Below are 14,889 nucleotides of genomic sequence, written 5' to 3' on the forward strand. Positions count from 1 at the left end.
CAAGTTATCCTGAGAAACAAGACCAGTTAGTTTCTTACCATGGAAAGCACTAGATTTTCAGTCCCCTCCCCTATAATCCACGCCCCTTCAATGAACCTTGTTCAGGCAAGCTTACTAAACAATGGCAAAATGCTTGAATTATGAACCTTCAGGTGAAGCAGCAAGCAGCTCACTCCATTAATTAGGCATCTCAATCTCTTCGTCCCCCACCTCCTTGCTTTCTCTCTTTCTGCTTTGGAATTTTCATTAAGTATGACATTTGACTTAGTCTGAGAGCAAACACTGTATTTTCTGGCTTTCTTAATTTGAAAACCAGATGATCTCTTTACTGGCCCCAGGGAAGAAGGAAAACAACTTTTTATCAATAAAATTGCACTTGGCTTTTCGTTTCCTAGTTTTCATACTCACAATTCCATTATTACCTGTTGTGCGTGTGCCCTGGAGATGGTGTGAGCAGCCTATAAAGCATGCTTCCAGTGTATCACTGCCTCTGAGGACCACCTACCCCTCACTATCTCCTGTCTCCACCTGTGGGCCCCCTCCCACTGTCCACCAAAAGCTAAACTGTCATCTATGTTTTATTAAAAATATTATTTAAAAATGTGTAATAAAGACTTCCCTGGTGGCTTAGAGGGTAGAGCGCCTGCCCACAATGCGGGAGACCCAGGTTCGATTCCTGGGTCGGGAAGATCCCCTGGAGAAGGAAATGGCAACCCACTCCAGTACCCTTGCCTGGAAAATCCCATGAACGGAGGGGCCTGGTAGGCTACAGTCCATGGGGTCGCAAAGAGTCAGACATGACTGAGCGACTTAATCTTATGGAATATAAATGCAGAACATGGAAACTTTTTTTCACACTGTAATTTCAACATTTCACAGGAATTTATATTTAGGCAAATATGGGTGTTTGAGAGTGCTTCTGGACTCAACTTGAATCATTCTGAGAGAGGAAGAGTCCAACCAGTTCAAACTAGATTTTTCACTCTTTGTAACCCATGTGGCATTCCAAACATTTCTAAGCATTAGAGTTACATCATTTTCTCTCTTTTTTTCATTTAATACAAACAAGCCATTATATTCCATTTCACAAACTTTAAGTTCCCAGTATCGAATTACCCAGCTGTTGTTTCAATCTCTCTCAGTTGCTAAGAGATGGAGATGGTGGCAGACCAGACCAATTTTCTTCAACACAGAATTGCAAGTTGACATAAGAGGGAACTAAAAGCAGCCAGAGCACAATGAGCCCAGCAGTTGGCCGCCAGGCTGTGTGTCTTCTCACAGCTGCAGGAGACAGTTGGTTCAGAGAGCTTCATTGCCATCTCCCTGCCAACATCACTGCCCTGTTTTCATGAGTTCTGCACAATGCCTCTCAGCAAAGAGAGGTATTTTCAATCACATTAGAGAGATCAGGCTCCTGTTACATTGCTGCTCTTAGAATTAAGTACCAAGATCTTTTCTGGGTCAAGCCCTTTAATAATAGTAATAACAATAACAACAATACAGAAAAAGCTATAAGAACATTTATACTCTGCCTAAGGCATTTATTTATTCCCCCAGCTGCCTGGAGTGTTGGCTGCTTACTGCTTCCAGCTGAGACCTCTGGGGCGTGCCCTCAGCTGCCTCACCCAAGGTCACATCCTTCCCTGGGAGCACTCCACATCCAATGTATGCTCAGTGGGAGGAGGTAGAAAGCCTGGCAAGGAAGGAGTAGGTACAACTCTATGGAGTTCCCCCTAGGAATGACTAAGGCCTCTGCTGCAGCACAAGGGTTCCCTCTGCTAGGATGATGTTGCTCACGTCTCTCAGATGCTTTCCCGATGGTTCATTCCAATAAGCCTCCAATATACAAATCTTAGAGCCTCAGAATGCGCTTCCTTGAGAACGCAACCTACAAAAGGATGATTATCAACACATTCTCAAACCTCTGATTTCTTTGAAGGAACAAGCCACTTAGCTTCTACATATTTAAGTCTCAAAGAAATCTCACAAGGACTATTTTTCTTGGTTTATTCACAATAATCATGCCAGCACAAAAGTCAATAGCTCAGAATGCATGATACATGTGTTTACACAGTGGCACAAGGCAGTGTTTTTAATCTTGTCCAAACTTCAGTCAGGGGGCAACATCAATAGAATGATGGTGAAATGGAGGTAGACGAAACAGATCAGAAACTATAAAGACAGTTTATATCCTGGATGGGGGTGCAGGTTTCAGTTAAAGTTAACTGTGCAATGAAGATGTTAGCTGCAGCCCTGGTACGGGGTACACAATTCTACCTACTTCAACAGGGAAAAAGAATGTTGAAAGAGTTTACAATAAAACTTGAATAAAGGTAGACTACACCTCAGGAAAAAGTGAGGAACTGGGTTGTGAAACTAAATTCCAGCTGATGGCCATAGACTTGGATTGCACCCCTGGCAGAGAAGATTTAAACATTTAAACTATGTATGAGAAGGTTCATAATATATGGGTTCCAAAAACAGCCCTCAGCTTTTGCATTCTGGAACACAATGTGTTACTTCACTATTCCTGCCTGTAACTGGACTAAAGGACTGCTCATGGATCAAATAACTTCTGCTTCCTTTATTTGTATGACTAGGAAATATGAAATGTAGAAATAAGTATAGAGATGATAACATAAGGCATGGTACCTTGTGCTAGATTTAGTACTAAGTTTTGTAATTATAGAGATAATGTGTGTTTATTATTTAAAGTTTTAAAATATTTTAAGGAGTCTGAAATATAATATTGTTTTGAAGTGTTAATTTGAAATGTTTCACACCTACTGTGATTTTATTAAATTTTGATTAACTTTTAATATAAAAGAATCTAGTTTATTATGGTTATGAGTTTGGTTTATTACATTTCTTAACTTGTCTAAGTGCATAGAAAGATTCATTTAGTTAGGCTTCTAAGTCTACGGTATTATTCATCTAAGGTGTTTGAGATTATTAGATAGGTTAAAAGGCTTTAGGAAACATAACCAAATTTGTGAATGATGTTAAACTTGAGATAACTGAACATTAACCAAAAATGGTATCTTATTTTTGCACTCTATTTACTAGGTATATTAATAAAGAGATAGATAAGATAAAATTAAGGCATAAGAAAAAAACTCAACTTTTAAAATTTTCAACTTTAATAATGCAATCTCTAAGTGTTTCTTTCTACCTCAATTATCAGGAATTATTTAAGCCTCACCTACTACTGTCTGTTCAAACTATGAGTCTATCACAGCAAACTTAGGTATTTTGTTGGCGTCTGCATACCCTACAATTTCAGAGCTGGCAATTTTCCTCTCAGTTGCTTTAAATGGCTCCCTAATTATGTTTCTTGAGAGATGAAGCTGATGAATTCAGTAGGAAAGAACTGTGCCTTCTTTGTTCAGTTGCTGATGTGAGTCCCACAAACATCAATGATACAGTTTATACGGAATAAGTCATGAATCAGAATAGAAGAAAATCATGTAGCTTTATCCAAAAGTAAAATACTGTATAATAAATCCAAAATTATAATGAAAACACCTTAGTTCTGGTTTGATTGACTGTCAATCTTTCACAGCGCAGTGGGGGTAGTATGGGTGGGAGTTATGTCTCTCAAACTGTGCTTCTCCATTGTTCAAGGGCATAGAGGTCACCTTGGGATCTTGTCAAGCTGCAGGTTCAATAAGTCTGGGCAGGAGAGACTCTGCAGGCCTAGCAGGTTCCCAGGTATTGCCTAAGCTTCCAGTCCAGGGACCACACTTTGGGTCACAAAGCTCTAAACATCAGTACTCTAGTTGATGTTTTCTAGTTTCTGTAGCAGTGAAGATTCTGTCAGGAGTAACAGGAAGGGAGTGGTGATGCCTAAGTACTAATCCTGGCCTAATATGGTATCAGTATATTTGTAGGAATTGCTGTTTCACCATTTAAAGATTTGCTCTTGAAAGAGCAACTGAGGTTAAAGCAAATCAGTAATTTCCCAACATCTACAGGGTATTTTCTTAGCAAGTAAAAAGATAAATATTAAGCTTAAAAGAGTTAAAATGTCATATATGCATGTCAATGAACATGTCCATCCTGATAATGAGGTAACTGAAGGCATAATCCTTCATTTCAGAAAGATATAATGTCATCTGTATTTCATAACTTACAGACATGTTTGAGCAGCATTTCTTTGGCTGACAGACCGAGAGTATGTGCTTTAGGAATGTGTTTCTGTTGAACAGCAAGGCAAGAAAAACTGTAGATAATGGGCATCTCTATGAACACTAGGTGGTGCTACAGTACAAGTAAACTATAACTATATAGCCAATCCCTTTCCCTACCAGGATTCAATTCTTAGTGATTTATTTAATCATCATATCCTGCTTGTTTTCTCACAGACCGAGTTCAGAATTGATCTTCAGTTTATTACACAGATTACTGGCCACGTTTCAGCAGTTTTCTATTTCTAGGAAACACTATAGGAATCTACTGACAGTTTGATATGTCACAGACCCTAACAGTTATTTAAAATGTATGAACATTTGTAGGCATATATTTTTTCATTGTTCTTAAAATACATGAGAGAATCTTAATGGTCACAAAGTCTGTGATATTTTGGCATACAAAGTTGTGAAAATCTCTTAGAGATTTTTTAAGAGCAATATGAAACCCTCTATTGATTTCCTGGATTAGTTTCACAGGCCTGCTTCAAAGCAAGTTTGATGAACTTTACCAAACAATGCCTACAAATTATTTCCTGGCACTAGGTCTCGTGGCACGAGCTCTCATACAGGAAAGTACTTCCCTAGTGTTGCCTCAGTTCTCACGGTAAACCCCATGAGTCAGGAAGGACTGACAAAGCAGAGGAAGGATCAGCAAATTTTCTAGTAGAATGCTTAACTAATACCTCTTCTAGTAGCAGCACCACAGAGTTTAGGACAATCTGTTTTACACATTCCACTAAGCAGAGATTAATTTGGACTAAATCTACCTATCATTCACGTCTTAATCACAAGTCATTTTAAACAACTGCTCTATCTAAGATCAGTATTGTAGAAATAAAGATGCAGATGAAAATGGGTTAGGACTCTGAGAGCAGAGGGAAGGCCCAATCAGAAAGCAGGACACTTGGGAATTAGTGAGTCTCTGGAGGTTGTTGTGGTTATACAGGAGGGCTTTGATCAGAGGAAAACAACATGAGGGTGTGGAGCACCATGAAGAGAAAACAAAGCAACAAAGATGGGAGGAGGGAGAACAACAAAACATACCATGAACACAAGTCCTGTTCGTCAAGTTTTGCCTTTAGTCATGGTAGCACAGGTGTGTGACCCAGAAGAGACCCTGATCTGAGCAATAGAGATGACATCCTACAGCAACTTCCAATTATAGGGTGCTTAAGCGCAGAGATATAAACTTGAATCAGCAAAGTCCCTAGCTTCAAGGAACTCTCAATATAGTGTTTCTGCGCTACACTGATGAGGTAGGCTGACCTTCAAGTCCATGAAAGCACAAGACATTGTCTGACAAAGGCTCTGATGTATTCATTTCCAGGATACAGAAAGCATGGCAGACAGGAATGAAAACTGAGTCTAACCCCTCAAAAGGCACTGAGTAAGGAATAATTTTGTCACAAAACTAGCTCTTCTCAGTTGTTCTTCATTATTCAGTCACTCAGTTATGTCCAACTCTTTGTGACCCCATGGACTGCAGCAAGCCAGGCTTTCCTGTCCTTCCCCATTTCCTGGAGTTTGCTCAAACTCATGTCCATTGAGTCAGTGATGCCATCCAAACATCTCATCCACTGTTGACCCCTTCTCCTCCTGCCCTCAATCTTTCCCAGCATCAGAGTCTTTTCCAATGAGTTGGCACTTTGCATCAGCTGGCCAAAGTATTGAAACTTCAGCTTCAGCACCAGTCCTTCCAATGAATATTCAGGGTTGATTTCCTTAAGGATTGACTGGTTTGATCTCTGTCTGTCCAAGGGACTCTCAAGAGTCTTCTCCATCACCACAATTCTAAAGCACCAATTCTTCGGTGCTCAGCCTTCCTTATGGTCCAACTCTCACATCCATATTTGACTACTGGAAAAACCATAGCTTTGACTTGATGGACCTCTGTGGGCAAAGTGACGTCTCTGCTTTTTATTTTTATTTATTTATTTTTTTAATTTTTTTATTAGTTGGAGGCTAATTACTTCACAACATTTCAGTGGGTTTTGTCATACATTGATATGAATCAGCCATAGATTTACACGTATTCCCCATCCCGATCCCCCCTCCCACCTCCCCTCTCCACCCGATTCCTCTGGGTCTTCCCAGTGCACCAGGCCCGAGCACTTGTCTCATGCATCCCACCTGGGCTGGTGATCTGTTTCACCATAGATAGTATACATGCTGTTCTTTTGAAACATCCCACCCTCACCTTCTCCCACAGAGTTCAAAAGTCTGTTCTGTATTTCTGTGTCTCTTTTTCTGTTTTGCATATAGGGTTATCGTTACCATCTTTCTAAATTCCATATATATGTGTTAGTATGCTGTAATGTTCTTTATCTTTCTGGCTTACTTCACTCTGTATAAGGGGCTCCAGTTTCATCCATCTCATTAGGACTGATTCAAATGAATTCTTTTTGACGGCTGAGTAATATTCCATGGTGTATATGTACCACAGCTTCCTTATCCATTCATCTGCTGATGGGCATCTAGGTTGCTTCCATGTCCTGGCTATTATAAACAGTGCTGTGATGAACATTGGGGTGCACTTGTCTCTTTCAGATCTGGTTTCCTCAGTGTGTATGCCCAGAAGTGGTATTGCTGGGTCACGTCTCTGCTTTTTAATACGCTGTCTAGGTTTGTCACAGCTTTTCTTCCATGGAGCAAGCGTCTTTTAATTTCACGGCCACAGTCACCATCCACAGGGATTTTTGGAGCCCGAGAAAATAAAATTTGTCACTGTTTCCACTTTTTCCCCATCTATTTGCCATGAAGTGATGGGACTGGATGCCATGATCTTAGTTTTTTGAATGTTGAGTTTTAAGCCAGCTTTTACACTTTCCTCTTTCACCTTCATCAAGAGGTTCTTCAATTCCTCTTCGCTTTCTGCCATTAGAGTGTTATCATCTGCATATCTGAGGTTGCTCTTCTGAGAATGTCATTTAATTTCCACTTCAGCAACATCATCTGTAAATATTAATGAGGTACCTACTTTTTCAAGGTACCAGGGTTCCTCTCATATTGCTGACTGAACAGAAAAATCACATATCTTCCTAGGTTCTCAGTGTTATTGCTGGGGTTCCTGTCTCATTGCTATAAGACAAGGACTCCCATTGTCAAACAGAACTGTGACACCATTATTTCATCCCTAAAAATTAATTTCTAAACATTATAAAATGTCCCTATTTTCTCAATAGTCATATATATATTTATCTTTTGCTATATACATTGAATTCTGAATCAGGATCCAAGCAAATTCCAACAGATTGGTTAACACGGCTCTTAAATCTCTATTAATCTATAGTTTTTTCTCTGTCTCCCTCCCTTTCACGGAAATTCTGTTGAAGAAGTAGGGCTGTCTGTCCTGTAGAGTTTCACATTTCACAGTCTGGGCTTTGCCAATTGCAACCCCATGGTGTTGCAATATATTACACATGCCACTCTCTCCTATGTTTCCTGGAAATTGATAGTCAGATCTAAAATCTTGATCACATTCAGGTTTCTTTTTTTTGTTTTCCTTTTGGCAACACTAACTTACGGATGGTGTTGCAGTTTTGTAAAGAATTGCATATGATTGTCTTTTTGTGATTTTTATCAGCCAATGAAAATCACTGCCAGCAGTTCTTATACGGACCTTTGTCCAGATATTCTGACTACCTAACACACAATCTCCAGCAGATTTCTTAGTAACTTAAGGAAACAACATACCCTGATTTCTTGCAAATCTGAGGTCTTTATACTCGACACTCTGTTTCACTGAAGCCTTTGCTCACATTTTCTTTCCCAGAGTACCCTAAACATGTTACTCACTATTTTCTGACAGGAAAATAAAATTAAATAATCATCTGACAAAAATCTAGGGACAATCTCACATTCCTTCCCTAATTAATGACTTCATTCTTTAGCCTGGATGACCATAGGATTTTTTTTTTCCTCCTTTTCATAGTCTAGTGATTTTTCACTAACCTGAAAAACTGTCTTTTTTAAGTAGATTTTTCGCTGCTTTGGAATCCTTTAAGAAAATGAAAGCAAGCTTGATATATTTTTAACTGTTAATACAGCTTTAGGGTAGTAAAAGAATTGCCATCTTGAACAAGTTAATTTTTTTTATATATGCTAATATATATTTGCCAAGGGTTTTCATTCACACTAATCTGCTAGCAAGGAGGCAGATTGAATAAAATATGACTTTGGTCACTGGGGAATTATCTGTAGCAAAATGGATGGAATCCCTACCTTAAAAAGTTAATTATTGTGATTTGCTAAAATGATGACCAGGTCAGCCTTGTAAAGTTGGAAAAGGAAGGCTTCAGGAAAGTGAACATAAGGGGAACTTTTAAATTTTTCTGTTTTGTCATAACTTGGGTCCTATTATATAATTAAGGTTTACAGCCTCTGAACAGAGATGAAAACGTCAATGGGAACAATTCAGCAAATCAAGTTTGTGATGCAGACAAGACACAAGTGGTCCAGGGATGGGGCCCGGTCTGTGCAGCTTCACCAGGGCCTGAACTTTATCAGGATGCCAGACCAAGCAGCACACAGGGAAGAATTTCCAGTGTCGTCAGCACACAAATATCTTTCTGTTTGGTTTCACTCTCAACTAGCTCTGTGTTGAAGTCCTGAAGTTGATTCTAGATGAATAAGAAGCTTGGGATTTCTAGGTTTTGCCTGCCCTGGCCTACTGCTGAGTACGAGGGGGAAGGGATATTCTCACCATATCTGCTATGCAGATAAGCTTCTAATTTTGAGCTGCCTCCACTCTATGCCCAGGCCATTTGACGGCTAAAATGTGAAGCAGATAAAATAAAGTTTGGAATCCTCATGACTTCCCCTGACTTCCCCTGAGCATAAAAATGCTCATTGTCAGGGAAGCTTCTGGCCCATCCCCCCACCACTTGATCAAAACCTACATCTTCTATATTAAATTTCCTCAAGTCCTACTCAGTAGATGATAAGACCCTATTTTGTACAGTAAATTCAGTGCTTCTTCAACCCTGCCTTCACCAAGAAACCTCTTCTGTTAGCTATCTCACTATAGCCAATTTTTTCTCACCATAAACTCCACATTCTGAAAGACTGTACCTATTAGAGAAGTTAATTTAGAAATTTTAATTTTTCAATTTTTCCATTTATTCAATGACAACTAGTACTGCTTTCAGAGCTGCCTAACCAATATGAGATAAGAGATATTAGTTACCTCATAGGTTTGATAGAACTTCAGAGAAAGCAGTAAAAAAAAAAAAAAAAAAGAAGAAGAAGAAAAAAAAATCAGTCTCTGAAACTATATTATGGGTAAATGTATGGCTTCAGCAATACATGAACCATGAACTTCCAGATGTTCAAGCTGGTTTTAGAAAAGGCAGAGGAACCAGAGATCAAATTGCCAACATCTGCTGGATCATTGAAAAAGCAAGAGAGTTCCAGAAAAACATCTATTTCTGCTTTATTGACTATGCCAAAGCCTTTGACTGTGTGGATCATGATAAACTGTGGAAAATTCTGAAGGAGATGGGAATACCAGACCACCTGACCTGCCTCTTGAGGAACCTGTATGCAGGTCAGGAAGCAACAGTTAGAACTGGACATGAAACAACAGACTGGTTCCAAATAGGAAAAGGAGTATGTCAAGGCTGTATATTGTTACCCTGCTTATTTAACTTATATGCAGAGTACATCATGAGAAACGCTGGGCTGAAAGAAGCACAAGCTGGAATCAAGATTGCCGGGAGAAATATCAATAACCTCAGCTATGCAGATGACACCACCCTTATGGCAGAAAGTGAAGAGGAACTAAAAAGCCTCTTGATGAATGTGAAAGAGGAGAGTGAAAAAGTTGGCTTAAAGCTCAACATTCAGAAAACTAAGATCATGGCATCTGGTCCCATCACCTCACGGGAAATAGATGGGGAGACAGTGGAAACAGTGTCAGACTTTATTTTGGGGGGCTCCAAAATCACTGCAGATGGTGATTGCAGCCATGAAATTAAAAGATGCTTACTCCTTGGAAGGAAAGTTTTGATGAACCTAGATAGCGTATTAAAAAGCAGAGATATTACTTTGCCAGCAAAGGTCCGTCTAGTCAAGGCTATGGTTTTTCCAGTGGTCACGTATGGATGTGAGAATTGGATTGTGAAGAAAGCTGAGCGCCGAAAAATTGATGCCTTTGAACTGTGGTGTTGGAGAAGACTCTTGAGAGTCCCTTGGACTACAAAGAGATCCAACCAGTCCATCCTAAAGGAGATCAGTCCTGGGTGTTCATTGGAAGGACTGATGTTGAAGCTGAAACTCCAATACTTTGGCCACCTCATGCGAAGAGCTGACTCATTGGAAAAGACCCTGATGCTGGGAGGGACTGGGGGCAGGAGGAGAAGGGGACGACAGAGGATGAGATGGCTGGATGGCATCACCGACTCGATGGACGTGAGTTTGAGTAATCTCCGGGAGTTGGTGATGGACTGGGAGGCCTGGCGTGCAGCAATTCATGGGGTTGCAAAGAGTCGGACATGACTGAGTGACTGAACTGAACTGAAATGATAACATCTATTAGACTTTTTGAAGTTTCCAAAATACTTTGAAGATTATCATTTATTTAGATATCTTTGGTTAAATATCATTGATTATTTTTCATTTTAAAATTATTTTTACTAATATGTATTACTCCCTCCTCTTGCATAAGAAAATATTTTTAATTAAAATTCATATAATTATTAATGCTAAACAAGTAGCAAGTCCATTTAAGAGATATATTTGAGGCCCATGGACAAGATTCTGGTTACAACTAGCCCTGTCTTTCTTTTTTTTTTTTTTGGCTCATGATACCTTAAGGTGCCTATTTTAAAATAGCTATCTTGAACCAGCCATTTGATGGCTATTACTAAATCATAAAGTAATCTTGGTTGATTTAGATTTCACATCTACCAAAATTCTTTGTTTCAATTCGAGAGCGTGATTTATTTTATAAGGATTCCTACCAGCCACTTATTTTTATTATTTGATAATGAAACAAAAAACTCTTGAAAGCTTGTTTTTGAAAATAGCTATATTTGGTGATTTGCTTACATAATTTTATAGCTTTTTACTCTGTATTTTGGTTTTTATAAAAAGCATTTTGATCTCTGCTTTCTATTCTTTCTAAAGTCAAAACTGAACTACATTTCTGTGAAGACAACATTTCTACTTTTTTCTTCATTTTGAAATAATTGCTAAATTAAATACTATGTCATTCAAAGACTGCTCATCATTAAAATGAAACCATGATGAATGCTACTTTTCATATAAGGCATTGTAATAATATCTAGACCCATTTCTATGGGTCCTATTGGCCTTAGCACTATTATTTTACCTGCTTTATAATCAAATAGCCTCATGTATTTATCACATATTGAAAAAAATGTTAATCATTAACCCCTTTAAAATTTTGAAACGCATGTATTCTGTCCTTTTCTACATATGCTGATCTACCATTTAAAAAAATAACAAGACAAAATAAACAATCCCCCCACAAAAATTCAGCCCTTAAAAATGATGAGGTAAAGACAATAACAAAATATCTTCCTCTATCCCTTCCTCTCATCAGTGTGACCAAATCCAGATTGCCCTGCTTTGACCAACCACTTTCCCTGACCAACCCATTTTATAAAGGCAGATGAACAGTAATTCAATCATTTGTTTGGAATTTATACTTCATGTACTTCCAAAGTAGGATTGGGGCAAGTTACAAATGTCATGTAATATAAAAACAGGACAGCACTGATAAAAATAAACCAGTCACTCTAAAGCTGATCAAAGGGACAGGGACTATATGGCTCACCACTGTTTTTCCCCAGTGTCAATATCACAAAGGAAGATTTTGGAGTGAACCAATTTTACTTCAATAAAAAGGGGAGGAAAAGGAAGTTTATTTACAAGCAAGTACTTTTTGGGACTTTGAGTAAACCATCTGATGACAACCTGGCAAACACACTGAGACCCTCTTCCAATGGATAATTCTCATATTCACATCATTCAGCTGCTACATGTTCAAGAAAAACACAGCATCCAATAGCTGCATACTCAAGAAAAACACACAACCAAGTTTTTTAATGAATAAAAGAAAGAAAACAATTTCATATAAGAAAGTATTTATTGGGGGCAAATAATTCCATCCATTCCAAATCTATGATTATATACCTTTTAAATTATATATAAAAAACAAATGTGAAATAAAAACTCCTTAAACATCTAAACATGTGTGTTATCTGCATCTTTTCATCTCATATAAAAATCAAGTTTTCACTATAATTTATCTTCCTACTGGTCTGCTCCAGCAAACCAGTGGTCCCTACATTGTGGCATCTCATTTTCTACTGCTTTATATCAGCAAGTACAAGATCAAATATTGCCCTGAGTGTAAAACTCTGATTTAGGGGTCAGAACTGGCCACATAAGAAGTTGTGCTCTGACCAGAAACCTTGAGACTCTAGTTTCTATAGAAGGACAAGCATTCTCAATGAGTTGAAATCCAATACATGACTCACTGGAGGGCATTTGCCCTTTCTAAATTTAAGATCTCTTACATATCTTAGAAGACACAGATGAAATAGAAGGCAGGCCATCAACCTAAATTTCTCTAAGTTATGTTTTGCTAGCATTCAAAAAATGCCAGTGAAGAGAGAGATCCCAAAGAAGGCAACTGGGCATTAAACACTCAAGAAAACAACTTTGAAGGCATATTCCAGCTGCAACAAGGCCACGACCATCTGGTTAGCTTCGCAGGCTGATGGAAACCTTACGCATAATTTGATGCTGTCCGTCCTTATCATTTCTTATGTAAAGTCATGGAGAAAATTAAGGAATTAAGTTCAAGTTTCAGAGATGAGCTAAAGACAGAGACTGATTGCTTCCCCAGACTCTAAGAACCTTCATTTCTAAGGAATGTTGCCTAACTTGGATGCCATTCATGAGAAACAGATTTGTAGTTTGGCTTAAAGAGTCACTTTGAAAAATTCTATTATCACTTCAGGAATTTGAAATAGCTAATAATGAGCACATGGTAGTCTGACTTTAAAATGGCTCGGTCAGTCTATCCAAAGCATTTTCTTCAAAATAAGCTTCCAGATAAATACTAGTTATCAGACCGGATTGCAACACTGCCTTAAACTGTATCTGAGAGACAATGTAAATCCTGCCACTGCCTGACTTGTCATTTAGAGTGGTGGGATGCAGAGGAAGGAGGCTGGCTGGAGCATCAGACAGCAGGGTATCACCTAGATTCTGCCCCTTGTTGGCTGTGTGAACCTGAGAACTCGCTTAACTTGCGTGGACCTCTGCTTTCTCATCTGTAGAATGAGGAGTGAGACTGGATGATCATTCAGGTTTCATCACATTGTAAGGTTAAACAAAAAAATCCCCACTGCTCTAAACGTCCTTATGTAGAAAATCTGCCTTTGTATTTATGTATTTATGCCTACAACAACAACCAAAAAAAACTGCTTCTGAAGCCAGAGTTCCCTTTGCATTGATAGTCTTCCAAGTCATATTTTCTCCACCACTATCACCAACATAGGTCCCTACTTTAGGTTTTAAACTGGACTGCAAAGGATAAAGGGCCTCTGACTACCACCCTTACAACTAAGAGGTGCTTTAATAGTATGAATATCATTCCTGACAGTAGCACTTTCCTTTTATTTGTTTAAACTAATCACAAACATTATTTTATCTCTAATTATTTGGTAAGGTAAATGGTAAATATTATTAATCCTATCTTGAATAGAAAAATTTAATGAGACTTAAGAGCGATTCAGTGACTTGCCCAGTTGATGTGAATGCCTCTCTCATAACCAACCAAGGGAATATTTATTGATGCAGTCTCTGCAGGGCAGCTTTACAATATGGACCAATTTTAAATATTTTTTACACAAGTACAAAAAGATACATTCTCAAAGATAATAATCACAACAGTTTTTATAATAGGGAAAAAATAGAAGCTACCTATAGGTACATCATTAGCAGAATACGGACATAAATGAAGGCATATTCAGGCAATGGCTTACTACACAAAGGAACTGAATTTGTAAAGTTTTATTTAATGTTTATTAACTCAAGTTTAAATATCCATATTTGGCTAGAGGCCATTGATTTCAGATAGCATAGCAGACACTGATATTTATTTTATGACTATGTATTGCCTTATAATCAGAAAAAATATAAAATATTTCATTTAAACATCTGCAGCAACAATAAATCAACTGACCAGTGCTTAGAAGACAACCAGAAGATACATGAATAAATTAGTTCACAAAAGGTTTATCTAAGGAGCTGCTCTTCCTGCAGAGTGAGATCCCATTCCACGTTTTATTAATATATACATGGTTTCCATACCTGCACATGATTGTGCTAATTTGGCAAGTTTCCTAGACACTGGTTCACATACCAGCAAATAAATTGCTTTATGCCAAGAAAGCTATATCCTTTGTGCTAGCTCTGCAGAACACACCAGGAAGAGAGAGTGATAAATGGACGGGACCAGAAAATAGAAGCTGGAGCACTGAAAGCAAGGCCAGATTTTTGAAAGGATGATAAATTATTTAACTCATTGAATAGATTTATAGTGATCAGGAAACTCATTCTTTCTACTTACAAATTTTGATTATATAAAAATGTATACTAATAAAGCAGCAAAACACCTTACTTTTTCAAATGGCAGCCAGTATAAAATTTAGTCTTAGGGAAT

The 14,889-nt window shown here is 38.2% G+C and overlaps 1 protein-coding gene across 3 annotated transcripts in view; it reads right to left on the minus strand.

The window, feature by feature from the left end:
- Window positions 1–14,889, minus strand: part of AKAP6 (A-kinase anchoring protein 6) — a 486,105-nt gene that overhangs the window by 338,454 nt on the left and 132,762 nt on the right. The window lies entirely within an intron of this gene.

Source organism: Cervus canadensis, chromosome 17 (assembly GCF_019320065.1).
Source record: "Cervus canadensis isolate Bull #8, Minnesota chromosome 17, ASM1932006v1, whole genome shotgun sequence".
NCBI classification, from domain to species: Eukaryota; Metazoa; Chordata; class Mammalia; order Artiodactyla; family Cervidae; genus Cervus; species Cervus canadensis.